This window comes from Dreissena polymorpha, chromosome 2 (assembly GCF_020536995.1).
Source record: "Dreissena polymorpha isolate Duluth1 chromosome 2, UMN_Dpol_1.0, whole genome shotgun sequence".
Taxonomy (NCBI): domain Eukaryota; kingdom Metazoa; phylum Mollusca; class Bivalvia; order Myida; family Dreissenidae; genus Dreissena; species Dreissena polymorpha.
The window spans coordinates 70,564,446-70,577,219 of record NC_068356.1 but is presented as its reverse complement, the minus strand read 5'-3'; the positions used below and the strand labels follow the sequence as shown (position 1 = coordinate 70,577,219).

General features: G+C 34.6%; 1 long non-coding RNA gene across 1 annotated transcript; it reads right to left on the bottom strand.

Annotated features, from left to right (window-relative positions):
• Positions 1-8,533: 8,533 nt before the first annotated feature.
• On the bottom strand, positions 8,534-10,832 carry LOC127867519 (uncharacterized). The gene is made up of 2 exons (XR_008043532.1): positions 10,637-10,832; positions 8,534-10,148 (listed from the first exon to the last, which is right to left on the bottom strand). It is a non-coding gene; the product is annotated as an uncharacterized LOC127867519 (long non-coding RNA).
• Between the last annotated feature and the right edge of the window lie 1,942 nt (positions 10,833-12,774).

Sequence of the window (12,774 nt, the reverse complement as noted above, 5' to 3'; positions counted from 1 at the left end):
GGTATTAAACTAGTCGCTATAGTATATATTACATCAAAATATTTGTACAAAGTAAAAAAAATAAAAATCCTGTTGCTTTCATTTGATAAGTATTTTTTTTATGTAGCTGTCTAGACCAGGTTTTCCTCTTAGTTGACCTTTAACAAGAGCCAATAAAATAACCTCGGAATTTCCTGGTTGACAATCTTTGTTCTACAGTACAAGATAAGACTGTTAACTACTTTTGTACTTATTTTAATGTGTTACGTGTACGCTGTAATCTGGCTGTGAAAAACATCTGCAACTAATGTCACAACTCTTTGATTTTATTGACGATCATTTTCAACAACAACAACATATTAACATCACACCATTTATGACTTTTTTAAGATATTGATGGTTACATCTGTTTACAGATAATTGTAGTAGAATCATTAACATATACATGTCCGGGTGGAAACCAACAACTGGGGAGCAATCCAACAACTGGGGTGGAAACCAACAACTGGGCAGCAATCCAAAGCAAACAGTTACTTTATTGATGAAAGGATCACATTTTATTAGCACAATATAAATGCTTTTAACACATGTTACCTGTGTCCTTTGATTAGTATTGAGATGATTATAATAAATTAATCCTGAATTAGAGCCAAATTTTTATGTTGGTTTCTTGGTGACATTTTTTACATTATAGTCATAGCTGGGTTGGTTATTATGGAATGGAGTGTTACTCTTGTTTTTTTATGGGTAACAATTGTGTGGCACAGAGGGGGTAATCACGTGATTGTCAAGATGGCGACGTCCATGCCGAGACAGTCATTGTTCGCTGTTTTTATCTTTATTACTTCTGTTTATTTTTTAACGACGCTCACTTTCCAGCCATATCAATAAAATGGTGATAAGTGATTATTTCGTATTCAAATTCGCTTTAAATCTCAACTTTACTCGGTGCAAAATTTCTTAGTGGAGCCCTAATTTGGTCATCCCGCTTAGAAATTTCGCACCAAGTTAAGTCGAGATATAGAGCGAATATTACTATGAAATATAAGCCAGTATTTTTTTTCCTAATATGGCTGGAAAGTGAGCGGATTAAGAAAAAATAATACAAGAAATGAAGGGTATAAAATGATGAAAAATACCTGCCTCGGCATGGATGTCGCCATCTTGTTTGTCACGTGATTACCCCCTCTGATGAGGCTCCATGCCACACTTTATAACTTGCACTAAAATTCCTCATAAATAATCAAAGGTGAAAGGAATGAACTTGTAAAGGAATGTGAGTGACAAAGGTAAAAGCAATAGTTAACTGGTCTTGTATGACTCAGGTGAGAGATTGAAGAACAATCAGTCATTTCTCAGTCATAAAATGCCATTAGGCAGCCATTGTGAATAGTTAAGAAAGTTCTTTACACTGCTCACTGTTGATTCAATGTTCTTGACATGTTGGAGTTAAATATTTAGAAAGCATTGTTAGATTTAAATATGATAAAGCAGCTATATAATTCCTGTTATATATACAGCTTTGGTGTGTGAAACAATTTGTATTAAACCCTTGGCAGAAGATGACAAAAGCAACAAAATATACTCTGAATATCTCATAATGCCATCATCAAAGTTATTTGCTTAATGCAATTATGAGGAGTTATTTGTTATCACCCCATCTGCCAGCTGGCAACCATTCAACCATTACCAAAACATGGTACAGCTGTAAAATGCGATCATTTCAATTGGCTATTATTGCACAAGCATCTATTCATGACTAGCTAGAAGTGACTCTGTCATCATGAAAGCATAGCTCAAGTAGTACCACATGAGAAACAGGACTGTTTTTCGGCGTCAGCTGAATACGCCAGCTTTTCACCTGAGCCTGACCTTTGTTAGCGTCCAATAGAACTCAAATAAAACTTCCCGCGGCCAAGTACAGATGAATACACTTCATTGACTGCATTGGCTGATTTGATAATACCACTAGAACATTGGAAACATGTCCGCGTCTTTGTAACACTGTTTTACTGCGTGTTCAGCATGAAACAGTTTTATCTCTAATAAAAAGGCTTTATAGATAGAACAGTTTTACACTCAATCTCGACATCAATACAGTTTGTGCGTACATCTTTTATTTTCAGACGATTTTCAGCGCGAGAACGTTGTGTACTTAAAGGCCATGTTCTCATATTTAGTACTGACTTCCATATTCCTGTCAACATGTTATATGTAAAAGTATAAAGAGCAGTGGAAGCGATGCCTCACTTTAATGTGTTGCATTTCAACCCGCGAGGTATAAGGGGTCAGTTCGCGGTTAGTGTGTTTGAATGTCAGAGTTTATATACAGATCAGACCTTCTGTGCTGTTCGGAGTTCGCGGTCAGTTATATAATAGTTATATAATAAAGACGCTATAGCGTGAACTAGGTGAACCGGAATTTTGTTTACCACCAGAAAGATGTGAAATGAAGATATCCAGCGATATTATTTTATGGCATGTCAATAATAGATTCTTAATGTGTTTTCAACAATACCATGATAAATATTATTTTTAATTAATTAACAAGAATTATTCCATCATATTTACTAATGTATTATTGCAGCATATTGACTAATGTATTAAGTATGAGCGCGATGATTCTCGATACTGTTAATAATCGAATCAAATACACGTAGCAATTCCCGATAAACCACTCAAACAGGTTTGTTCGAAGAACGCGCGTATACATATTTAAAATATGTACGGAGACTTCGCGTGTGGCCGGTTGACTTTGGTTTTCTTTTTTGTATCTATAGGTTTATGACCAGCAATATGTAATAATGTAAAATAAGCCGCGAAAACTCCGCGTAACATCCCGTACTGCGTTTGATGCAGCTAAAAACTGCACAGAAAAAGATATTAGCTATCCTTGATCTCATTCATTTAAATCTTTACCTTCCATAAACTCCAACCACAATCAACGCCGTATATCTTTTTTAAAGATATTTCTTGTTTGGACTGTTTTATTAGAGAAATGATTTAATGATCTTACCTTTCCACCGATACCTCACCTTTAACCTTTCCACAAGGACAATTTAGTATTAAATTTATTTATTTGTCATTAATGTAAATGGATTGTCTATTAAGAAAATACTTATATGCCCAAATATTCCTATTCTGATTTTTTATACCAATTTCTTCGCCTACCTTTTTAAAAAAAAACAACAGATTCAGAGCAGTGCTAAATTCATATTGTTCTATATGATTGACGATGCTGGAACAGCATCGCCCAAGGTGTGATAACCATCCAAAAAAAATTCACAATGGCGACCTATGTAAAAGACCGAGCCAGTCCGATTGAGATAACTCGATTTTTCAGTTACTTCCCTTTTGCATTCGCCACTGCGTAGGAGATTGCTCGTCATTGATAACATTCTCCTAGCAGAGTTGTCGTTCGTGTTTCAACATTCAACAATGGCCGCCCCCATGAGAGTCTTGATTCAAAACTTTCTTACTGCATAATTGGCTTGTTTCGCTATTTAGAAGCTTTCATTTAGGATATATGAATTATTTATTCACTAAATCTCCGCTTATGACAACAATAGTTTGAATTCGAAGGATATATACTCGATGTGAATGAAGGACTTTCTGGATCGTAACAGCTTGACACAGCAAAACTGGCCTACTGGTATTTTTATTTATCAATATTAGTCACATTGTGCTTTATAAATTGTATTCGAGCATTTTGCGACTTATTGAATGACTATGATACCCGATATCAACATTTCATCGGGGATTTCAAACTCTTAACTGGTTGGTACTCTTTCTTAGTGTTAGTACTTTTTATCATTTTAAAGTTAAATGAACTGTGTCACAGTAAAAGAGACATTAAGGCGATTGTGGCCAGTTTGGATCTAGCTTGAAAGCTGTTTGCTTAAAAGCGTTTTTCTGACAATAACAAATAATTTAATTGGATACTGATTTGACTGCGCTTTTCCTGTGACCTGGCTCAAATAATAGAATTGTCATTAATCAAATTATTTATTTTGAACATTAATCAATTGTTTTTCTTGTCCCTCGGGATCAATGACTCCAGCACATTCCTGTTGAGAATTGAATACTGCTAAAGGCGATGCTAGGGGGCGTGAGAGATGTTGCACCTTCCAGTATCGCTCGATTGTTCATTGTCGGCTCGGGTACTACGTACATGTACCCCGGGTACTCTTAAGTATACTTACATGTATCCCAGGTACGGTAAATATACTAAAATGTACCCGGGAAATTTAACCCTAAATCAGTCGTTGTCGACTATTTTTTTGTAATAATTATATATACACATTTATGTCAATTTTCTGTAGAATGGCCTCTATATTATCGGAACACATACTCAAAAAGCATGTTGATGCAGTGTTTTTTGAAGAGAAGTGTGTTTAAGATAATCGGTTGCGCGTTTTACGACATCGGATTTTGGCGCGAATACAACTCGGGTACAGTCTAATATGGACCGAGTACAATTACGTTTATTTACCGTACCTGGGGTACATGTAAGTATACTTAGAGTACCCAGGGTACATGTAAGTATACTTAAGAGTACCCCGGGTACATGTAAGTAGTACCAGAGCCGACAATGACCAATCAAGCTCCATTATCCCTCATGAACCGACTCAAAAAACCGAGTCGGCAATATTTGACTTAATTTTTGGTTTGGTTGCTTTCGAGGGATCGAAAATTTCAGAATTTTCCTAAAAGCCCTACGGGTTTGATCCCCAGAAACGACATTGAAAACTAGCATACTTTGTTATCTAAAAGGCTGCTAAACCTGATATACAATGATAATGTGAATTTTCTCTCACATGATGTTCATCAGTCATATTATATAAAAACTTACAGCAGTAGTAAACAACTGGACAATAATTAATGAACGCATCTTTCATTTGTCTTTGACACTTTGATTTTGACATGGCCTAGATTTAAATATGTGACTGGACATTACCAGCACTCTTGTAACAGAGCTAAAGTTTAAATGTACCATTGAAGATCACCTAAATCCAGATTTGCTATTATAGACGTGTGGAAAGTTTTAAGGGTGTGACAAGTAAGCAAAAATTGGTCATTACCCAGAGGCCACAACTGATCTATGACTGTATTAAAATAAGAAAAATCAGTGCCTGATTTAGATTTCATTAGATAGTTCATTAAAAAGTAATTTCATAAGCCTGATAACAGTTTAACGGTAATGCTACCAATGTGTCACACCAGGGCCTTGAATTTGAAATCTAGGACATGCATGGTCATTTCTTCATGAAATCAGGACACAAAATTGTATTTTAAGTCCTTAATTGACCTGGCTATAGTTCTCAGATTATTATAAGCTCAATCAGTATATTTATATCATTATTTATACTTTGTGTATTGTAAATATATACACAATCATGCAGTTACATGATAGCAATAAATAATATCAAAGCTACCCATACTATAAAGGTCATTGACAAAGCCTATGGTCAAAATGTGAACACATTGAGTGTAATCGCCCTCTCGTGCCAGCAAAAACAACACGTTGACAGGTTGTCATTTTTGACAGTTCTACTTTCACTTTCATTTTGTGATATCAAACTATTAACAATTACGTGGCGGAGAAAAATATCACCATTGCTTTTTATGCCCCCGGTAGGATGGCCTATATCAGTTGAACTGTCAGTCAGTCAGTCAGTGTGTTAGTCTGTCCGTACGTCCGAAAACTTTAATGGCCATAACTTTTTTAATATTGAACATAGCAACTTGATATTTGGCATACATGTGCATCTCATGGAGCTGCACATTTTCAGTTGTGAAAGGTGAAGGTGAAGGTCAGCCTTCAAGGTCAAATGTCAAATATAAAGCGTCTGTCTGTCTGTCCGAAAACTTTAACATTGGCCATAACTTTTTCAATATTGGCGTGCATGCGTATCTCATGAGCTGCACATATTGATTGGTGAAAGGTCAAGGTCATCCTTCAAGGTCAAGGTCAAAGGTCAAATTTTGCAATATTGAAGATAGCAACTCCATATTCGGCATGCATGTGTATGTCATGGAGCTGCACATTTTGAGTGGTGAAAGGTCAAGGTCATCCTTCAAGGTCAAAGGTAAAATATATGGCTTCAAAGCTGCGCAGCAGGGGGCATTGTGTTTCACAAACACAGCTCTTGTTTAATATATTTTCAGCACATTTCTTAAAAAAACTTACATCAATACACGATTTTCTTCGTTAATTCAATCATTCCTGACAGACTTGTGTACGTATTTCGCTTACATTTTGACGCGCGTAAGTAGGACCGCATTGCCGCTTCCGAAAGGTGTATTCATACTATTGCCTTCGAGGAACTTACCTGATGTTTGCGAGTGTGGGTCAAGTTCCCCACAGGTACTACTTTCCCATTCCCCCAATTTTTTTTCCGTACCTAAAATTTTTCGTACCCAATTTTTTTTCGTACCCAATTTTTTTCATACCCAATTTTTTTTTCATCCCCAATTTTTTGTTCATACCCAAATTTTTTTCGGTCCCAATTTTTTTGTTCCCAAATATTTTTTTGTACCCAAATTTGTTTTCATACCCAAATTTTGTTCACAAAATTTGTGTACCAAATTTTTTTTTCGTACCAACATACACAATTGTGGTGAATGTGGTGATGTAGATAAACTTAACTTGATGCTTTTATATCCATCCTCTCAAAAGCATCGTCACACCAGTACTGTCAGTACTTTGACTTTAATACATACAATCATAGTAGGTGGATAAGTAAGCACAAAATTAATGCTGTGTCTACATCTGTATCTGTGTTTTATATTTGTCTTTATCTTGATGTGTGTGACATACATTTTCTTCACCTCATTATGTTATCCTGGTACTGTAAAATAATTACCATTCATGGTAATTATTGTATATAATATGAAACTAGATCAGGTTTTCATGCATGCATATGTTATTAATATCATTCAATAGAATAGAAACAAATCTTGGGTGGCAGTCTCTGTTGCAATGTTGACAGTGTACAGTTTCAGTGACTGCCTCTGTAACCGTTACACGATAAATGATACATGCTCATTTTCCAAAGAAACATTTGATGACATGTAAAAAGTCCACATTCATTGTTCATCTTTCATTACCAGTTTGCTCGTTACACGAAAAAAGCGTGTACATTAATCCAGCGTTTAAAAGCATTGACTTACTCATGATTTCACAAACAGTGTTATGTTTCAGGTGCATGTGCGTACAGTGTTTATTGTGTTGTATATTGTGTCAATTCTCTGTTTAATTGCTGCTGTATTACAGCGTCAATAAGACATTGTAGTGATTTGAGCAACCAGTTTATGGCGTTTAGTTCATTATTTAGTTTGTCTGTAATCTTAAACTGTTGAGATTCAGTTTTTTCAAGTCTTATATTCGCTTTGTAAACAAAATTTAATGCCTAATTTATTCTGTATTAGTTTGTGACTTATGCATGGGTGGTTTAAGGATGTTTCTATTTCCTGTCGGTTGTAAATATTAAATATCTATATAGTGCATAGGATAATATGGTAGGGTTAAAAAATCCTGAGTGTCTGTAAATTAGATGCCTCAGATGTGAGTTTACATGGAGACAACTGCACCTGTATAAATATGCTTGTTTTAGCAACAAAATGTTTGTTTCCTCATAAAAAAGAGGGATTTGCACACTATTTTTGTGGCTACATTAATTAACATTGTTTTTTGGGTATATCAGGTTTACATTCTATAAAATCAACTTTATCTTATATACATAGAGCATTTACATGTATCTTTGAAAGATTTCTGTCATTGAAATCCTCTTAAGTGGGAAATAACTGGTCTATCAGAAAAAAAACACACTTCATCAAAATATTTAGTGAGGATATCCATCCTTTTTTTGCATGATTGTTTCATAAATAATGACTGCAACTGCATTGCATTTCAATTAGAAGTTATCTTTTCCTGCCATGTTTATGAAGAATAAAACTTTCGATAATTAATTTATCATCTATAATTGATTGTAATAATGTTGAAGATTAACATTATTGTCATCACCAGCATCATCATACTCATCAGCATCACCATAGTTTATAATCTTTTGTATAACAGCCATAACCAAGTCCTAATATTGACAGTCTGTACACAATTACTGATATTAGTATTTTATTTTGCAAAATGATTTTAAATTTTCAGTCAAAATTGTGTGTTCTACCATAAAGAGTTTATCTTTCCAGCCCTGAACTCTTTAAGTCTGACCTATCATTGTTTCATAATAACTTATAATGTGTTACAGTACGTCATAACATATTGTCACTAGGTGTAAAATTAAACTGTCTTGAAATGGTAACACTACTTAGTGAACTATACAGTTAGATAATGCCTTTGCGTGGCCTATATACCTTTATACAAGTTCACATACTCCTAGTATATACACTCAGTAGCAGACAATATTCTAGTAGATAAAATGTAGTAGACATAGTTATAGTAGTACTTTGTGCATTGTTTCATTAGCCCAAGTGGTTGTTATTCATGTTATACCTACAAGTTAGTTGTTTTTCTAACAACAGATCATTCATTGTAGCATTGTTGTTCATGTTTATTACAAGCACAGAAACTGAACACCAGATTGATAACATTTTGAATTGAATAATTACTAAATTGTCCATAAATATGCACTATAATAAATTTTTAATCTATCAACATTGAAGGACTCAATAGTTCAAGACATCAATTTCGACATTAACCCTTTCAGTGCTGGAACCGAATTTTGAAGGCCTTTGCAAACAGTTTGGATCCAGATGACACGACACAGAACGTGGCGTCTCATCAGGATCCAAACTGTTTGCTTTTCTGATGGAATTCTTTGAAAAAAATCGAAGAAAATGCTTATTTTAGAAATTCAGCAGACAACATTTTAGCAGATGACAATTTTCCCAGCATGCAAAGGTTTAATTGTTTTTCAGCTTCTGTTGTATGAGGCATGAAAGACCAACAGAAAATATGTTGGATAGCTCGAAATGATTAAGCTGGCACTCACTGTGAATGCATGAAAATAATTGTGAACAATAGCGTTACGATAAATATATAAGTCTCTATACAGGAAACAGAGTCAAACCAATAATATTTCCAATTAAAATTCTGTTACTGTATAATTCGAGTATCGGAATAAAATACTGTTTCAGTATAATTGAACTTGTGACATGTGTGCATAAATAAAGCAGACTAAAACATGCAGGAAACTATTCTGGCATGTAATGTATGCTAATAAGGTTTCAGGAGTCTGGGGTCAATGTCATGTCTGACCTTAATTTTATGGTAGCTTTCATTTTTAGATACACCCCATTATCTGCTGGTTAAATCTGCCAAGAAGCTTTTAAAAATTATGTGTTCCTTCTGAAGTAGTGTTTTATAGATCAATATACATGGTCACAGCTTTCATTATATTAGATATAATTAGTGTTGGACATGTGTGTCACATGCTTTTTGATATCTTGTAAGATTGAGCGGGCCATTCCATTATATTTTAAATGCAATTACTCATAGCGTAACATCTTGCAGCAAGATTACTTCTTTATGAATGACTGAATGAATGTCAATTGCTTTGTCTAGATTCACGGTCATAAAGAAGTGTATTTTTTGAAAGCCATGGAAACATATACATACATATATATTTACAATATTTTAATCTTACAAATGTTCATTTCTCTTTAAGTTGGAAAGTAATTTTACTGGTCACGAAAAGATATTATAATATGTTTAGTCACAATGTTGTATCACACCTAATGGAAGACTTTGAAATGCAACAATTAATAAAGCCATCATGCTGAATTACGACACCTTGAGTCATGAAAAGAATACAATTTTCATTACAATAAAATTGCATTTCAAAGTTCAGTTAGCAAACATGATCAAATGTAGCAAAAATTCCGCAAACTTAATAGTTAAGTAAGTGAACATGAATGAATTATGCAAAAATGATAAAAAAAACTCAATGTGGAATACCAGAAAAATGTTAATGGTAAGGTCAGTACACAAAATCAAGTTTAAGGAAACAAACTGCTTTTTATACAACACAATACAAGCCCAACAGACACAACTTGTTGACATGCTCACATCTTCTCCCTAGGCATATCACACAAGACAGGTGGGACCTTAGACTTGTCATTACTTTACTGCCACCAGTCTAGTTGGTGCTACCCTGAAATGATACGAAGGAATGCACAATAAACCCAATTTAATGAATAGAGCCAAAGTGAAATTGCAACAAGTCAGTGGTGTCATGAATAGGCTGAATACTACTATCAGATAGACTTTAGGCAATCATTATGCAGGACATTGCAGGTGTCACAATATATGCCACTGTCAATGCACATTTAATGCTTAATGCAATAATTTAGGGTAGTCAAACCTTCAGCTGCTGACAACTAGATATCAATTATTCCCTTAACCAACAATAGATTGTTTCTATCATGATGGTTCAATTAATATGGTGATTAATTTGAAGAGCATCAATTAAAATTAGTTCACATCTGGGATGGTTATTAAACAGCAATGGGGTGGGCATAAAATTCAACAATGCAAATTGAAGTGAAAGGGCATTCAAATGCACTGTGTGTTTATAGAATTCATTCTGTACCAGAATAAATGAGACTGAGACATCACTGAAGACATAAGTTACTTGTTTACCCAACTAGGGTTCATGCAGTGAGAGCAACTGGTGTGCATTGTCTGTAGGTGGCAATAGGTGACTGGGGGGATGGGGGCATGGCCAAGATTCCTCTTGCATACCTCACGTCAGGCGTCATTATTGTAGAGATTGGTTCCAGAATCTACATTACAGAGTTAATAAGCAGTCACATACCAGTAAATATGTTCATGCTTGTACATCCTGTTGTATGGGGATTGTCAGGCAGGTCCTGTGAATGCTGTATTAATTATATAAAATTAAAGCACTAATGACACTGCAGTTGTTTTCCTCAGCAATATGCTAACATTATGTTAGACAAAGCTAATTTTTCAAAGTCCAATGATAGCTTTTTAAATTGCTAGTTAAAATAATATGCAATACATTCAACAGTAAAGTTCAATTGGCAATGATGTCGGACTCCATGTGGGACATGATACATGTATGTGTCAACATTTAGCTTATTATCCCTCTAAAGGCCACAATAAAAAATCAAGCTTGACGAAACTTTTTCAAAATGTTCATATTCACAATGTCTAGAATAATTCTTATCTGGGTCATGTGTGTCCAAAAACTAGGTCATGTGGTCAAATCTTAGAAAAACCCTGTTTCTACTCAAGAGGCCTAAATTTTTCTCTGGAAAGACAGTTAGTCTTAGCAGCCCTTTTTCGGCGTAGCTGTATTAAGCCAGCTTTTCACCTTACCTGACCTTTGTAAGTGTCCAATAAAATTCAAATAAAATTTCCCGCGGCTAGGTACGAATGAATACACTTCATTTATTCCATTGGCTGATTTGAGTATACCGCCAGGACATTGGAAACATCCGCGTCTTTGTAACACTGTTCTACTGCATGAAACAATTTTATCTCTAATGAAAAGGCTTAATAGATAGAACAGTTTTACACTCAAGTCTCGACATCAATAGAGTTTGTGCGTGCACTTTTTATTTTCATAGAATTACCAGCAAAAAAGCGTTTATACTTAAAGGCTATGTTCTCATATTTAGTACTTACATCCACATTCCTGTCAACATGTAAACATGTAAAAGTATAAAGAGCAGTGGAAGCAAGGCCTCACTTTAATGCATTTCAACCCGCAAGTTATCGAGTTTATATACAGGTCATCACCAGAGTTCGCGGCCAATAAAATAATCGTTATATAATAAAGACGCTATCTGTGAACTATGTGACCTGGAATTTTCTTTAGACCAGAAATACGGTATGTTAAATGAAGATATTCAGCAATATAATTATGGTATGTCAATAATAGATTCTTAATGTGTTTTCAACAATACAATGATAAATATTATTTTTGATTAATTTAACAATAATTATTCCACCATATTGACTAATGTATTAAGCATGAGTGCGATGATTCTGGATACTGTTAATAATCGAATCAAATAGCAATGCCCGACAAACCACTAAAACAGGTTTGTTCGAAGAATGCGCCTATAAATACTGATGCTTCGCGTGTGGCCGGTTGACTCATATGTTTTAATTTCACTTCCATTCTTCTTTTGGTTTTCTGTTTTGTTTCTATAGGTTTATGACCAGCAATATGTAATAATGTAAAATAAGCTGCGAAAACTCCGCGTAACATACCATACTGCGTGTGATGCAGCTAAGAACTGCACAGAAAAAGACATTCGCTATCCTTGATCGCATTCATTGAACTATCAACGCCTTATATCTTTTTTAAAGATATTTCTTGTTTGAAGTATAAACATTAATTGTAAATCAAACGAATAATTGAAACATTGGTGTTTATGAGTCACAGTAACAATTATAGTAATTCTAAATAAGTTTATTATCCAATGAAATTATTTAACATTGAACCCACATCAGTTCTGCAATATTTATTTTTCTGAAGTTATTTCTTAATGTCACACAAACTGGTAAATACTTTTGTAAACAATTATTTTAAATATGACTTGATATGATTAAATAATGTATTTAAAGGCAACCACCCTTGGACAAGTGATCCACCTCCCAAGCTGGAATGCCATAATGGCGTACCAATTGGGTCGAAAGTCAACAAGACCTACTAGGTAAAATGAGAAATGTACCATATGCCATTACTGTAAAATGCAGGTCCCCCCATATGGGTGCCCAATGTTTGGCATGCCAATGGAATGTGC